Genomic DNA, 18,449 nt, shown 5'->3' on the forward strand with positions numbered 1-18,449 from the left:
GGGAAGAACAATTAACAGGCTTGGATGGGGACCATTGCTTTGACATCGGATATCTCCAGTTCCACAGGGCCGATTTTCAAAAATCTGGTACCCCTGGAAAGAGGGGACCCTCAGCTATCAGCCTAGGGCCCTCATGCTCCTGGGGCCCTTGGGCAAGTGCCCATTGAACTCATATGAAAAGACGGACCTGGGACAGGTCATGCACAGTTTCAAAATTTTTAGTCCTGTTTTTTTGGCTGATTTGGTTATGCCACCCCCCTCTCCATTCCTTATCAAGACCAATGCAATTATTTTCCAAGTGTTGGAAATTACTGAATTGGTCACAGTTTTAACATTCCAATAAAACATAATGATTGTTAGAATTCAATATAAGAGATGGTTATATACAGATGTGTCATTGTCACTTTAGTGGGGCCAAATAGCTCCTTTTTGGCTCACCAGGTCCGCCCGTGGCCCACATTCGGCCACACCAAATGGCTTTCTTGCTCAAAATATGCATCTCGCATAATTAAAACAACGGGAAGTGGAAAATCTACAATGCTAAATTGCACTGATCAGTTTGATGTGCGACATTTGTATATCTGTGGACGACTGAGTCTGAATCTGTGTAAAAAGGGGTGCCTATGCGAGCGCCAGTGGCTTTTTCTCATGCCAAGGTCTGTTGTGCTTCATCTGCAACTTTGTACGGCATAGGCAGTGATGAGTATTGAGCAGTGGCGCAGAGAGGGTGGGAGTGGGTACTAATTACCCAGGCCTGGGCTTCTTGGAGGGACTGATGGGAGCCCAAGTCCATGGTCCCTGGCGCCCCAAACCTTTACATGTCAGTCGGCAGCGACTGCCCCTTTCTCCAGCCCAACACACGTTGCTGTGTGCTGAGCTGCAGTGGGTTAGTCTGCTGAGTGCATCAGTCTCCTCTGGCTGGAAGGATGGGGGGAGTGATCGCACTGATCTCGCCCTCTCCCTGGATCTGACCCTGACTGAGGGGCCCATGTGCCCCCCACTGCAGGTTTGCGCCGCTTCATAGTGTGTAAAAAGTATTTCCTACACTTTCTTATAAAATAGGGGTGTGGCCCCACCATACCTAGGCCATGCCTCCTTTTCATTACCATGGCCCAGGATTCCTTTCTACAGTCTTGGCAGTGTTTTAGGATGAGATGGATGGCTTTGATGAAGAAATGGTTCTTGAGAATCCATTTGAAGTTTTGTGGAGGGGAGGAGAGTCTGACAGGAAGACGGAGAGAGTGGCAGAAGTACTGTAGGAAGCAGCACAGGTAAATTACTGGAGGCAGGAATGGGATTAAGTAATCAGTTGACAGGAGAGGTGGCATTCATTAGTGGACTGACAAGGGAGGATGGGCGGGAAAGTTAAGGTAGAAAAGGTCAGAGATGTAAATAAAACAGGATTGGATGAGGCCTTTGTGAGGGTAAGAAGCCTGCATTGGGTTCTGAAGGGGAAGAGGAGTCAGTGTAGAGATTGTAGGAGAAGGGAGGCAGATGTTGTACATGTGGAGAGGAAGATGAGCTGGGCTGCAACATGGAGGATAGAATGGAGTGGAGAGATGTGGGAGTCAAGGAAATCAGATAGGAGGAGGTTACAGTTTCCAACCTAGAGATGAGCAGAGAGTGGATGAGGGTTTACGTGCATCCAGGATGAGAAAGGATCTGATCCTGGAAATATTTTTTATATGGAAATGGCAGGACTGTGAGAGATACTGAATGTGTGGTTTAATGGTGAGGGAGGAGTCAAGCATAACTCCAAGACAGTGAAGGCAAGTGGAGATGGTTGTGCTGTCAATAGATAATTCAGTTGTGGGAAGTAAGGTAGTGTGGGAGGTTGGGAAGATGATCAGCTCAGTCTTAGACATGTTAAGTTTAAGAAAGCTCTGGGACATCAAGGTAGAGATATGAGAGAGACAGTTGGAGATACGAATCAGGAGAGAGGGGGAAAGATCAGAGAAGGAAAGGGAGATATGAGTATCCTCATCAGAGATGATATTGGAGGTCAAAAGAGCTGATGAGCTCACCTAAAAATGACAGAGATAGGAGAGGTCCGAGAACAGAGCCTTGGGGGCATCTACTGTTAGTGAAAGTGGGGTCATGTGAGAAGACAAAGAAGGAACGGTTAGAAAGGCATGCGGACAGCCAGGAGAGAGCAGTATGGTGTAGCCCAAGGGAGTGAAGAGTGTGCAGGAAAAGAGGGTGGTCCAGACTAGTGTAAAAAGCAGCAGAGAGGCCAAAGAGAATGAACAGAGAGTAATGGCCCTTGGATTTGGCAGCATTCATTACTGACTACCGTGAGGGCAGTTTCAGTGGAGCGGAGAGGATGGAAGCCAGACTGAAATTGATCAAACAGGGAGCGGGAGGAAAGAAAGGTGGTAAGGCAGTTGTAAACAATATGCTCAAGGAGTTTGGAGGCAAAAGGGAGGAGAGAGAGAGAGAGGAGTCACTAGCATGACAGGGCATTAGGATCAAGGGAAGGTTTTTAAAGCACATAATAGATTTGCTTTAAAGATGGATGGTGGTGTTACAATCTCTTGCATAGGGGCACACTTACTGTCCAATGTTCCAGGTCATTGTTGGCACTAAATAAAAATATCTATCAAAGGGTCGGATGCAGAGTTAAATGGATTTGAGATTGGACTGCACCTATCCATACTTTTGGTTTCATAGTCATCATCATCATCATCATTATCATCATCATCATCAATGTGCACTTGCAATAGCATCAGGCCCAATGTATCCATATTCTACAGATGCAGTCACAACTGCGTTAAAGTCACATCCACTGGGCTTACAACTGAGATGCCCACTGGCTATAGTACTAATCTGCCACTGTACATACAAGGATGAACCATCAGTCGCAACATCGGTCACACCATCAGAGACATTGGGGTGCACAATGGGTCCTGCTTACTCGCACATAGTGCCCCCTGATCCGCAGCCTGCTTGACAGGCTTCCGGAGTTTGGGGGTGGGGCTTAACAACATTCCTGAAAATGGGAGTGGCTAGGTCAATGGCTGCATCCTTGGCTCCTGCAGTGTGAACAGCCCGCCCATCTTCAGTAACCTGATGGTTTCTCGGATGGCCGATGTTCACACAGATGATCCGATGCTGCATCTTCGGACGTAGCAGCAGAAGACACAAGCGTACAGAAGGTACACAAGATTCCTCCTGCTTCCTTTGCATTTTTTCCAACAGCAGCTGTGTCCAAAGATGCAGCTGCTGTACAAAGTGCATCCAACCCTGTCCGTGGGAATATGGTTGCCTTTGTCAGTGCCTGCGTCTGGCTGTCCACCCCCGTTACTTGCTAGGAACATCCTCTGAAATGACCCCTATCTGTATCTGAATTTAGTCTGTGACTCGGGATGGTAACCATCAGGACACATGAGCTGTGTGGCTCAGGCGCGTGCACTGACTAAAAACTTTGCGTGCATCTAATGGCACAACTGCGCCCACCTCTGCATCATGCCCTGAGTGGTGTAAGCGTGAAGGGGCATTTTGTTCCCTAGTAGAAATAACAAATGTCCTGGGTACCATTAATTGCTCACATGTGTCACCGACATCGCCGCTGACAATGTCTATAATATTTGTCCTATTAAAAACACGTTAAAGGTTAAAGAACACAGTACGCAATTGGCGCAAAAAGTACCGCAAGGGTACTCCCTTAACTATACCTTAAGGAATGTACTTATACTGTAAACATTAGTGTAGTGATAGAGTGTAGATGCAACCCAATGTAACCTTATTAACTTAAAAGCTGTTCGAGCGTCACCGACGCTCTGAGAATACTTAACACTATAAGAAATACACAAATACCTGGCTTAGGGTCTAACGCCTTATATGAGTGTTATACTTGCAAAAAGAATAATACAATATATAAGTCATACACTACAATATAACATAGACTAACTAACCAGATAACTGCACAGGAAATACAATACAATTACGTTTAAGGGAAAATGAGAGAAAAAGAGGAGAAGAGAGAGAGAGAGAGATATGGCTCACAATAACAATAAAGACAATATGATTGCAGAGAAGCTTACACATGTGAGGAACAATCGCTGCGCAGTTAGTCAATGCTGAGAATCTTTGTGGAGAAAATACTTGAGCTTACCCATACTGGCTGTCCCTATATACACAACCCTACAATACCGCATGGGACAGAAGCTAGACTCCATTTTGGGAAAACTCCAATGATTCCAAAGACTGCAACACATGGTTGAAAGGGGGAGGGGAAAACACCCAGCAGCAGCCATTTTACTCAAACCAACTAATCTTATTCCACATTCCAATCCAACTTCCTAGAACCATCTTATTCAATTTCACATTCCAAACAAACTCAGTATCTCAATAACCAGAGCATATGGTATGCTGGCTATGCGATATGAATCATCACAAGACCAGATCACAATGTAACCACACATATCAGCCTGCCATTGCTACAAGCACATGACTACAGTAACAAAGGAAGTATGTTTTGACTTCAAACCTTCAGCAAGATGCATCATGTACAACTACTATAATCTGTTATAACTCACCATCCATAAATGTATACCAGGAATACTATGCTACAGATTGTCTACTGTTCCAATTCATTACAGATTTCATAGAGTATTCAGCACAAACACCCAACAATCACACAACTGCGCAAGCCTCATTATCTTTAAGCCATTTGTATCTCCAAACCAACCACTCTATAACAATCACTTCACAACTACTCTACCTCAAACACATATTTAAACTATTCTATGCCAATCAGCCTGATATTGAGATTATGATACTTAGCCTTTGGTGCCTGGTGATGATCCAGCCATGCTTCTGAGAGCTTTGTTCTGAGTGTAGCTACATTACATCTGTTCTCTGAGGCCACCAACAACTGCACACCTCTCTCTCTAGCCAGCAACAACTTTCCTGTTTTTCCTAGTCCCTGGGGGAGGGGTCTCTCTTGTTTTGTATATGCTAATCAGGTTCAGCCCTGAAATCTGGCAAAAGGGTTGGCTTGATCATTCATTGTTCTAACAAAGTGATCCCAGCTTTCACACATACAATCATATCTATCCGTTGCAATGTCCCACAACTTCACAACAAGTATCAAACTAACCCACACATCAATCTGCTTGCTTCAATACCAAACACGACGGGCGCATCTGGTTCTGTTCAAATAATACACATTCATGACATCAATTCATCAGCCAATTCTAAATCTCCATGATGTCTGGTGCCCGACATTATTATAACCATGTACTGTATGAAACAAGCGCCGAATCCATCTACGTGCCATGTCCGAGCAAATGCGTGTGTTACCATATATTGCTGTGATCGCTGCGCATATTTGCAAGTATAGCGACTTAAATGTGTGTAGTTTGTATGTTCTCTCTATGTAATATTTTTGACTTTGGCAGTCACCAATAACTGCCACTTCCTAAAACATTTCAAAAAGAGAAAAATATATGTCATATGTAAATACATTTCTATGATTGGGTAAGGGAGGAGAGAAGAAGGTGGGAAAAAGGTATGACCTAGTGAGATAGCAGAAGCATGTGTGTATGAATCCATGTTTGGGGGGTCATGTATCATCGTGCCGTACGTGTTTTAAATCAAGCTTCGAGGTATTGCGAAGTATACATTTGAATTCCTTCTTATCCCGTGGTACGGGTCTGTGGATGGGCTGTCAAACTTTACCGAGCTCTTTTCGGCTGTGGTTGTAACAAAATGGGGGAGCACATTTTAGTTGATGATACATGAATGGGGGGATATGTGAGTGCTGATATCTGTGCCTGTATTCCCTATCGACTATGTGTGTCATTACCTGAAGGTTGTAGAGATGAAGATAAGACACAATTATGGTAAATGCAGTGGTATTCTATGTCAGGTAAATGAACATTTGTCGGTTGAAGTCTTGTCTGGTGTCTGTTGAATGCAGTCTTCTTTGGGCTTTTGCCAAAAAGTGTGGTCAAAAGCTTTGTCAATGTCCATAGACTTACAAAAGTGTTGGGCTAGCGTAAATTTAAAATTTCTAGGAAAACTGGGGGTCTATGGCATAGTTCATCAAATATCTGTGTATAAGGTTGTCAAAACTTCTTCTTTAATCCATCCGTTGTCTGTATACAGGATCATCAAATTCCTCGTCCAAGTGGGTCTTTTTACCTTGGAGAAAACGGAAAAACAGGTGAAAGAAACGGACCGTATAATCGCATTTTCATCACATCATTGTTTCTACCGTTGGGTCATAAATCAAATCCATTGGAATTACAATTTCCTCACTCCTTAGACTCATTACCCTGGTACTACGTTTGCACTTCATTAAAGCTTGACCGCATCTAAATATCAAGCCAATCGATATGACAACACCTAAGATACATAGGAGAAACTTCCCTACATCCATTATGACTCCTTGAGCCCATTCTCCTAAACCAGAGAACCAATTTCGCGGGTTCAACCATGACACCCAACCAGTCAGCTCATTACCCACAGCAGCAAGAGTGAGATTGTGTCTCCTGCGAAATTCCCACTTTAATTGGAGAATATCGTCCATCTTTTGGTCTATGACCTCGACCGGGTCCTCGGTACTATTCGTTATATATGTGCAGCATTTCACGCCGTACTGCGTTGCCAGTGTGACACAATATCCACCTGTCACTGCTGTGAGATAATTAAGAACCATTCTATGCTGAACCAGTTCTGTTTTATAAGCTTGAAGTTCTCTTCCAGTATACCTAAACGTGTCATCATACATTTCGGTGATATTGTCTAACAAATTTGCAAGCGCAGATATGTATCTATAGTTCAGCACTCCTCTAGCGGTGCGAGTGAAATCTAGCGCAAGTAGAACCTGAATCCCGGTGGATTCATGGATCATGTCAGAGGCCGAATGCTCTGTCCTTTCTGTCAGTTGCCTTTTAACTACGTGCTCGTAATGGGTGTGAGTATAAGGAGCTTGGGCACCACGGTGTATATCTTTCATTTTGGCATGTGATACAGTCATTACTTCAGGCAGTACTTTTCCAATATAACACAATCCTTCAGAGTTTGGGGCAAGCCACTTATACGCCTTCCTCCCGCATATGAAATATGCATCATCGGGGAGAACATATGGGACGGAGTAGGACATAACCATATTACACATCCTCCATGTGAAATCTCCTACCCCTAATTCTCCCATCTGTCTAGTACACGTATCAGTTTGTACGATATGTGCACAGTATCCTGGTGATACCTCTCCAACTCTCGTAATCCTACTTCCTAGGGTATACCTATATCGGAAAGATTTTTCCACTACCGGTTATGTGGCGTATAAGTTCTGTATCTGTAGGCATTCTATCTGCTCTATATGAAAAGGTCATGGTTTGGTTACTTCATGACACTTCCCAATTTCCCGGCTTTCGGGGATTGGAAATGTTAAAACATACGAGGGATCTATCCACATGATATTGGTGGAGCTTCAAACTAGGAGGACTGGAGATATTAAACCTCCTGTCCACCGGTCTCCCACCCTTTAGCTCAAGTACCTCCCCTACCGTTAAAGGAAACGGTACTAGCCCTGATTTGCTATGACCTTGAGGTACTTGAGAGCATACCCAACAATCTGTCTGATTTAACACACTACCCACTAAGGAGTGATAGTCACTCAATGGATGCCGGTCCATGTGGATATTAAAACTGGATTGGCATTTCTTAATGCACCCATCCTCAACTACATTGTCACAGAGCCTACAGATACAGTTTTCTTCAGCTAACAATCCTTCACAATGTTTACAAATAACATGGCTGCTAGATCGTTTCCGGTACTCGCCTTTGCTTGGTGATTGTGTTGCTATTGGAAATTTACACCTCCGTCTCAGTCATCAGAACCTTTCTGGATCCTTTCTCGACCTCACTGGTACTCTCACCGAAACAGACTGCTCTGGTCAACATCAGGGTCAACTTGAAAACACGGATCACAGTCTCTTGGGGCGAGTCCATCTTACAGGAGGAGAAAAGGAGAAATTTGTAATGGGGGTACAGGAAAACAGTTTGAGGGGGAGAGAAACTTGTTACGATAATTAGTTCTCTAGTCTTGTTGTTCTTCTTGTTCTGCTGTCATCTCAAAGGTGCTGTCTCTCAGTTTTCTAAACATTCTGGTGATACAATATTTCTTCTAGCTCAGCGCTCTTTCTGTAAGGAGCAAAAATCTTGCATTACCATTTGTCCAACTACTGTGTGACATACCATCTTTAAAACATGAAAACATGAGTGAGAAGAAAGAGAAAACAAAAAAAAAACACAGAAAGAGAGAACAATTCATATGCATATATATAACATAACACATCAATAAACAACAACAGGAAAAAAAAACATTTTTCAAACATTCTTTTTTTCTTCAGGAAAGAAAAAAAAAACATTGTCAGATCTTCCGTTCACCATCAGGCTGTCACATCTACATGTCCAATGGTATCCCTGCATAGTCTCTCCCACCAGCATTTCCATACCTACACTGTATCTGGCCAGGATACATCGATGCTGGCAGGTCATACTGGGGTGTGGTAGACTTCTGCAAGGACCAAATAGCTTATGTGATATTTGGGTCCTGCCGATGAACGTCAGAGATGGGGAAAAGAACATTTACAGATACATTTACAACGTTTCACCCGGTCATTCCTGTGTCTTCAGGGAATGACCTCCCAACTTGTTAACTGTTACCTCAGGCTTACCATCAGTCCTAGTGATCACCTTTCCTGACTACATATCATGAGTGTGGGCCAAAAGTCTTCCTATCTGATCCCTGGTTACAATTTGGTGTGTCCTAACTTTTGCTCATTTTCATGTCTAGGGGGTCTGACTTTATGTGGGCTGTTGCAGTTACTGGCATAATGCCCTTCTCTTTTGCAAAGATCACAAACCCTGGGCTTCCTCCAAGTGTCAGTGAAATGGGGTCTTGGTTGATTTGATGTCTCCTCAAAAGCTTGGATGCTCATCACCATCAACTGCTTTCCCTGTACCTCCCTGATTCCTTGGATACCCTGATTATGTCGTTGTCTAGGGAGTTGATATACCTTCTGTGAATCTTTGATCATACACTTAGATCTTTCCTAGGATCTGGGAAATCAGACATGATTGATCTCAATTCTGTCCGGGACCAGGGATGGCGCATTGCACTGTCCTTGACGGGAATGATTCCCTGATCGTCAGTCTTCCCATTGGGGACTGTGATCATCCTGACAGGACTAAATTCAATTACATCACTTTGTGTTGGTCTTACAATATAGGGTACATTTGTTTGTGCGTGATATAAAACATTGTACGTACCTGTGGACACGACCTCACCTGACCCTCCATTAGGGGGTTTGATTATTGCCTTTACCAATTTGGTCGCGTCCACCTGGATGTCTTGTAGGCTGGCTGCTGGAAGAGATGCCGACATCGTTCTGGGCTCACTTTCTTGCTGGTAATCCTGAGGGAAGTTTAACATGGGGTGCGACTTGCACAGGTTAACATTTGTGATTTTTACACTTTCATTTTTATAAACATTATTACATTTGTTACTTTCGTTCTTAATACAGTTACTAAGTGCATTTTTATCGTACAACATTGTGCCATTTCTCTGCAACCATAATCCTCTCCATTGCCATGTCTCTCTTCCCAAGATGAGGGTCAGATATGTAAATTAAATTTCTTTGCATTTCACTTTCCTGTTGCCATAATTTTAAACAATCATAATGTTTGATCCGTCTCTTTACTGATTTAATGAGACCTATCCTTCTCCTTAGATTTAGTAACATTTCTGGGCTAAAGCTGCCTACTCTTGGGAATTTCTCCCCGTCATGTACAGTCATTCTCTCCCATTCATCACATAAAACTTCTGTGTGTGTGACCCGTATTTTTCACACATTACGTACCTTGCCGACCCGACTGGTCGGTTCACTGAATCAACCCGAACCGAGGTTGATCGCCCCCTACCTGAACAATTGGCCCCCATAGTTTGAAGGAGTTGCTTTCTTCAGCCAACCCTTACACAAACCAAAATGTTCAAAATAGGCTGGCGGTGGCGGTTTACCGAGTACCCCACTCACTCGCCCACGCCGACCAATATGACCTACACACTGCTCTAGTGCTGGCGTACTCGACCCAGGGCCCCTGCGACCTGAACCTCTATTTACTGGAACATGCGAGGGTTATCCGCAGAACACTTACTCTTTCCAGTAACTATTGGTTGTTGGATAGTTCCTTAGTGACCAGCGAACTTCCCTTAAAATAAAAAAAATTACACAAATCACGTTAGAATGTACAAATAGCGTTTATGACCCCTTTTGTACACAAATGGCACTGGGTCAGATTACTAACTAATGCACACAATTACGTGCGGTACAATCGTTCAGTACATAAGCAACTAATCTTATGTACGGAGCGACCAACGGAATCGAAAATTTCGGCTGCGAATTCCTTCAGCCAGAGCTTTATGGCCTATATGGGTTCCGCACCAACCCTTCCTGGTGTTGTGCTACTCGTCTCTATAGCGGACTTCTTAGTCTGCTGTAACTGGACCTCCTGGTCTTGTTATAAGACCTCCTGGTCTGCTGCTACAGTATGACCTCCTGGTCTGCTACACTCTAATGCTCAAATTTTATGTTTAACCAAGGGATGCCTCCCTAGCCACCATGTACGTCACTTACATGCATGTACCTCACGAGAACTCGACTTCTTGTGGTTCAACCTCAAAAATTGTATAAACTTATAAATGCAAAACACTCACTCACCACATGTACACTTTTGTTTCTATTTCTATTACTGCGCAGAAATTTCTTTCCTTTAGACCAGATGAGTTGTAAATTGGAGAAGGATCTATTAGCTTAAATTTTGGACACTAAAATTGACTTGCGCTACTTATCGCGTTGCCACCTTTTCACCTGTTAAAAATAATACTATTGTGTGATTTGAGTTACGTGGGCGTACCCAGACGCTCCGTTGCATCGGCCCTCGCGCCGCGTACGCTCTGTCCTTGTAAGGACACGTGTACACAGACCAAGTACGCTCACAGTAACACACTACACGTTTATCAATGTGAATGATCTTTAAGTGTAATCATTCACTATACACCACCCAAATCTCCCTTGTATTCTTAGGCGAGACTGTGTGCGTGCTTTTTACAATTATACCCTTAAATATTACTTTTTATCTTTTTAACTACTAATAGCAACAAATCTTTCTTAGCACGTTATCAATGCAAATTGCAAACAGGAAGGTGAGATGTGAAAATTACACAAATGAACATGCAATTCTAAATTTAATCTAATAACATACATTGATGTAAGCACACGCATATAGATATTACATATAAGTACCAATCACTATTACTTATGATTGACTATGATATAGATTAAATAAATGCATAAAAAAAACTCATTAAATGATGATTTCTTTTTTTGACAATGGATGGCTGATTATTTCCTGAGTCAACTGAAAATCAGCCGCTTAGGGAGAAAAATAAATAAATAAATAAATGTGACCTTCCCAAAATGGCCGCTGCTCCTCCCCCTTTCACCTCCATGATGGTCACACAAAATGGTGGACAGACCATGCTGCTTCTTGTCACAAAGAAAGTCATCATTCAAACTCCTAAAGTTATCATGCTATGCAGAGCGATTAAAAATAATTTTAAACCTATTTAAACAGACAAACCATCCAATCTGCGTGTGTAGTTAGGCACAAAATAGAAATAAAAAAAAAACAGATTTTCAAAGACAATAACGTACTGTTCTTACCTTCCAGTTCCCGAATTCCCTCAGCACTCCTTACCAAGTGAAGCAGACAATTAACTGGTCAGCACTGCAGTATCCCCGACCTCCAAACGGTTTAACGAGGGATACTACCTTCTCCGCCCTTTGCTGACCGATAATGTCTGCTAAAATTACCTAGTGCAGATATGTGAAGACCGGAGGACGAGTCCCCAATTGACAATGTCTATAATATTTGTGCTATTAAAAACACGTTAAAGGTTAAAGAACACAGTACGCAATTGGCGCAAAAAGTACCGCAAGGGTACTCCCTTAACTATACCTTAAGGAATGTACTTATACTGTAAACATTAGTGTAGTGATAGAGTGTAGATGCAACCCAATGTAACCTTATTAACTTAAAAGCTGTTCGAGCGTCACCGACGCTCTGAGAATACTTAACACTATAAGAAATACACAAATACCTGGCTTAGGGTCTAACGCCTTATATGAGTGTTATACTTGCAAAAAGAATAATACAATATATAAGTCATACACTACAATATAACATAGACTAACTAACCAGATAACTGCACAGGAAATACAATACAATTACGTTTAAGGGAAAATGAGAGAAAAAGAGGAGAAGAGAGAGAGAGAGAGATATGGCTCACAATAACAATAAAGACAATATGATTGCAGAGAAGCTTACACATGTGAGGAACAATCGCTGCGCAGTTAGTCAATGCTGAGAATCTTTGTGGAGAAAATACTTGAGCTTACCCATACTGGCTGTCCCTATATACACAACCCTACAATACCGCATGGGACAGAAGCTAGACTCCATTTTGGGAAAACTCCAATGATTCCAAAGACTGCAACACATGGTTGAAAGGGGGAAGGGAAAACACCCAGCAGCAGCCATTTTACTCAAACCAACTAATCTTATTCCACATTCCAATCCAACTTCCTAGAACCATCTTATTCAATTTCACATTCCAAACAAACTCAGTATCTCAATAACCAGACCATATGGTATGCTGGCTATGCGATATGAATCATCACAAGACCAGATCACAATGTAACCACACATATCAGCCTGCCATTGCTACAAGCACATGACTACAGTAACAAAGGAAGTATGTTTTGACTTCAAACCTTCAGCAAGATGCATCATGTACAACTACTATAATCTGTTATAACTCACCATCCATAAATGTATACCAGGAATACTATGCTACAGATTGTCTACTGTTCCAATTCATTACAGATTTCATAGAGTATTCAGCACAAACACCCAACAATCACACAACTGCGCAAGCCTCATTATCTTTAAGCCATTTGTATCTCCAAACCAACCACTCTATAACAATCACTTCACAACTACTCTACCTCAAACACATATTTAAACTATTCTATGCCAATCAGCCTGATATTGAGATTATGATACTTAGCCTTTGGTGCCTGGTGATGATCCAGCCATGCTTCTGAGAGCTTTGTTCTGAGTGTAGCTACATTACATCTGTTCTCTGAGGCCACCAACAACTGCACACCTCTCTCTCTAGCCAGCAACAACTTTCCTGTTTTTCCTAGTCCCTGGGGGAGGGGTCTCTCTTGTTTTGTATATGCTAATCAGGTTCAGCCCTGAAATCTGGCAAAAGGGTTGGCTTGATCATTCATTGTTCTAGCAAAGTGATCCCAGCTTTCACACATACAATCATATCTATCCGCTGCAATGTCCCACAACTTCACAACAAGTATCAAACTAACCCACACATCAATCTGCTTGCTTCAATACCAAACACGACGGGCGCATCTGGTTCTGTTCAAATAATACACATTCATGACATCAATTCATCAGCCAATTCTAAATCTCCATGATGTCTGGTGCCCGACATTATTATAACCATGTACTGTATGAAACAAGCGCCGAATCCATCTACGTGCCATGTCCGAGCAAATGCGTGTGTTACCATATATTGCTGTGCTCGCTGCGCATATTTGCAAGTATAGCGACTTAAATGTGTGTAGTTTGTATGTTCTCTCTATGTAATATTTTTGACTTTGGCACCGCCTAGAATGGAACAATCTTTTCATAATCACCAAATATTCTCTTACCTGAATGTGATTATTGTGCGTGGTGGCCTTTCTGGATCATCTCATGGTTTCTATAGCCTGCAGAAATCAGACTAAAGGGAGCCTTGGAGAGAAACAAAGTGCAGAGAGATAAAGTACGAGCCAATCATCTCCTAACTGTCACATTTCAGGCTGTGTTTAAAAAATGACAGTTAGGAGCCTGTTTGTTGGTACTTTATCTCCCTCCAAGGCTTAGTAAATATACTTCTTATTCCTTTAATCACAAGGTGCTAAGGGGTTTGCCAGCTATAGGGCTTATATTCGCTTCATTCTAAACATTGACAGCGGGATATAATGGAGTCTGAGATCGCTGGAGGTGAGGGATGCTCGCTAATCTCTGATATTTTTTTTAAAGGGGCAAACACTTACAAGGCAAAACCATGCCTAGTGATTGCCCCTTTAAAAAAAATGTCCAAGATTGGCTGGCATCCCGCACCTCCAGCAATCTCAAGCTCCATTACATCCCGCCGCATATTGGTAACTGACAGAGACAGCAGTAACAGATGCCATGGTGGTGGTGTTTATACTGTCTCTGTACCTGGTTTGTAAATGCCATCCCAGTAATGAGCATTGTAAGTAAACTGCACGCAGGAAGCAATGTACAGTATGAAGAAAAGTTTCAGGTCACTGACAGAATATCATGTAGGACAATATTCAGTAAAGTAACTAGAAAAGTGAATGAACTGGTATTAGAAATCGCAAAATGTTAAGAATTAGATTAGACTGAGTGCTTAAAATAAGCTGAAGGGCACATAGGGGGTCATTCCGAGTTGATCGCTAGCAGAAAATAATCGCTGTGCAGCGATGAATCCAAAAAATGGCAATTCTGCGCATGCGTATGTGGCACAATGCGCACGCGCGACGTACTTTCACAACGCCCGATGTAGTTTCACACATGGTCTAGCGACGCTTTTCAGTCGCACTGCTCGCCGCAGAGTGATTGACATGAAGTGGGCGTTTCTGGGTGGCAACTGACCATTTTCTGGGAGTGTTCGGAAAAACGCTGGCGTGACAGGAAAAACGCAGGCGTGGCTGGGCGAACGCAGGGCGTGTTCGTGACGTCAAAACAGGAACTGAACAGTCTGAAGTCATCGCAAGCGCTGAGTAAGTCTGAAGCTACTCTGAAACTGCACAAAATTGTTTGCACTTCTGCTAAGCTAAAATACACTCCCAGTGGGAGGCGGCATAGCGTTTGCACGGCTGCTAAAAACAGCTAGCGAGCGAACAACTCGGAATGACCCCCATAGTCTCATAGGTTAGGGGCAAGGACACAGTTTTGTGGGCTATTAAAATTTAAAGTTAGGATATTCCCTTGATTGACAGATTTGGGGAATTTGTGTATCCTATCAAGATATGGGAAAATAGGATTTTAATTACCTACCGGTAAATCCTTTTCTCGTAGTCCGTAGAGGATGCTGGGGTCCACATTAGTACCGTGGGGTTAACAGACGTAGGACACGGCAATCCTGCTCTAGAATAAGCATGCTGGATAGTGAACCTGATCCAGCGAGAGATCATCTGCTTAGAAGCAGGACACCCAAGTTTCTTGGGATCATACAGGACAAACAGAGAGTCTGATTTTCTGTGACGAGTAGTCCTCTTCACTCGAACCAATCCGATTGGAGAAACTGCAGCACCACGTTAAGATCCCATGGTGCCGTAGGCGGCACAAAGGGAGGCTGGATGTGCAGAACCCCTTTCAAAAAAGTCTGAACCTCCGGGAGGGAAGCCAACTGTTTCTGGAAGAAAATGGAGAGGGCCGAAGTCTGGACCTTTACGGATCCCAACCTCAGGCCCATATCCACACCTGCTTGCAGGAAGAGGAGAAACCGTCCCAGTTAAAACTCCACCATAGGAAACTTCTTGGACTCACACCAAGATACATATCTTTTTCAAATTCAATGGTAATGTTTAGACGTTACTCCTTTCCTAGCCTGTATCAGGGTAGGAATAACCTTGTTCAGAATGCCCTTCCGAGCTAATATCTGGCATTCAACATCCATGCCGTCAAACGTAGCGTGGTAAGTCTTGATAAGCGAACGGCCCCTGCTGCAGCAGGTCCTCCCGAAGAGGAAGAGGCCTTGGCTCTTCTAGCAGTAAATCCAGAAGATCCGCATACCAAGCCCTTCTTGGCCAGTCCGGAGCAATGAGGATCGCCTGAACACTTGTTCTCCTTATGAGTTTTAGAACTCTTGGAATGAGTGGAAGTGGAGGAAACACGTATACTGACTGGAACACCCACGGAGTCACTAGGGCGTCCACCGCCACGGCTTGCGGGTCCCTCGATCTGGAACAATACAGTCGAAGCTTCTTGTTGAGACGAGAGGCCATCATGTCTATTTGAGGTACACCCCAAAGATCTGTTACCTCCATGAACACCTCCGGATGGAGTCCCCACTCTCCTGGATGGAGATTGTGTCTGCTGAGGAAGTTCGCTTCCCAGTTGTCTACTCCCAGAATGAAGATTGCTAACAGCGCCAACGCTTGTTTTTCTGCCCAGAGGATGATCCTTGTTACCTCTGACATTGCAGCTCTGCTCTTCGTTCCGCCCTGTCGGTTTATGTAAGCCACTGTCGTTCCATTGTCTGACTGCACTTGAATGGCTCGATCCCGCAGAAGATGGGCCGCTTGGAGAAGACAATTGTAGACGGCTCTCAGTTCCAGAATGTTTATTGGTAGGCCGGCTTCCAGACTTGACCACTTTCCTTGGAAGGTCTCCCATTGAGGGACTGCGGCCCCGGAGACTTGCATCTGTGGTTAGAAGGATCCAGTCCTGAATCCTGAACCTGCAGCACTCCAAAAGGTGAGGTAATTGTAGCCACCACAGGAGTGAAATCCTGGCCTTTGGCGACAGACGTATTCTCTGGTGCATGTGTAGATGAGATCCCGACCACTTGTCCAGGAGAACCAGTTGGAAGGGTCGAGCATGAAACCTCCCGTACTGCAGAGCCTCGTAAGAGGCCACCATCTTCCCCAGAAGGCGAATGCACTGATGAACCAACACCCGGGTTGGCTTCAGGACATCCCGGACCATTGTTTGTATCACCAACGCTTTCTCCTCTGGAAGAAACACCCTCTGCACTTCCGTATCGAGGATCATTCCCAGAAAGCACATCCTCCTGTTCGGCTCCAAATGTGATTTTGGAGGATTCAGGATCCAACCGTGTTCCCTGAGTAGATGGGTCGTGAGAACAATGGACTGTAACAGCTTCTCCATGGACGATGCCTTTATCAGCAGATCGTCCAGATACAGAATTATGTTCACCCCCTGCCTGCAGAGAACCATCATCTCCGCCATCACCTTGGTGAATACCCTGGGTGCTGTGGAGAGGCCGAATGGCAGGGCCTGGAATTGAAAAGGACTGTCTAACAGTGCGAATCGGAGAAAAGCTTGATGAGGCTGCCAAATCGGAATGTGGAGGTACGCATCCTTGATATCCAGGGATACCAGGAATTCCCCCCCTCCAAACCTGAGATCACCGCCCTCAGAGACTCCATTTTGAACTTGAACTCCCTCAGAAAGGGGTTTAGCGATTTTAAGTTCAAAATGGGCCTGACCGAACCATCCGGTTTCGGTACCACGAAAAGGTTCGAATAATAACCTTTGTTTTGCAAATGGGGTGGAACTGGTACAATGACCTGTGACTCCGCCAACTTCTGGATGGCTTCCTGTAGGATAGCCCTGTCTGCCAGCAAAGCTGGCAAGCCTGATTTGAAGAATCGGTGAGGAGGGAGATCTTGAAACTCCAGCCTGTACCCCTGGGACACAATATCTTGCACCCAGGGATCCAGGCCGGATGACACCCAAACGTGGCTGAAATGCCTGAGTCTCTCCCCCACCGGCCCCACCTCCAGGCCGCGCTGTCCACCGTCATGCTGAGGACTTTGGCGTACCTGAAGCAGGCTTCTGTTCCTGGGAACCCGCAGCAGCAGGTTTCCTGGATTTTGGCCGACCTCCTCTAAAGGAGGTGTTGGACAGCTTGGCCTTTCTTGTTTTAGCAGCCCGAAAGGACTGTGATGCAGCTGAAGAAGAAGGTTTCTTCGTAGCAGGTGCAGCAGAGGGAAGAAAAGGTGACTGACCGCTGTAGCCATGGAAATCCACGCATCCGCTTCCCCAAAGAGAGCCTGACCTGTGTAGGGTAGAATCTCCACACCTCTCCTGGATTCCGCATCGTCAGACCACTGGCGCAGCCAAAGTCCTCTACGAGCTGAGACATACATGGAAGATATCCCTGCAGCCATCGAACCCAGGTCTTTCATGGATTCCACCATAAATCCTGCAGAATCCTAAATGTTACGTAAAAACAATTCAACGTCACTTTTATCCATTGTATCCAAATCCTCAAGTAACGTGCCTGACCACTTTACTATAGCTTTGGAAATACATGCACAGCAATAGTAGGATGTAGTATCGCCCCTGAAGTCGTGTATATGGATTTGAGCGTAGTGTCAATCTTGCGATCAGCCGGTTCTTTTAACGCGGTAGATCCGGGGACAGGTAAAACCACCTTTTTTGAGAGTACAGACGCGTCAACTATGGGTGGGTTTACCCATTTTTTCCTATCCTCCTCAGGGAAAGGGAAAGCAACCAGAACCTTTCTAGGGATCTGAATTTTTTTCTCT

The sequence above is a fragment of the Pseudophryne corroboree genome, chromosome 6, assembly GCF_028390025.1.
Source record: "Pseudophryne corroboree isolate aPseCor3 chromosome 6, aPseCor3.hap2, whole genome shotgun sequence".
NCBI classification, from domain to species: Eukaryota; Metazoa; Chordata; class Amphibia; order Anura; family Myobatrachidae; genus Pseudophryne; species Pseudophryne corroboree.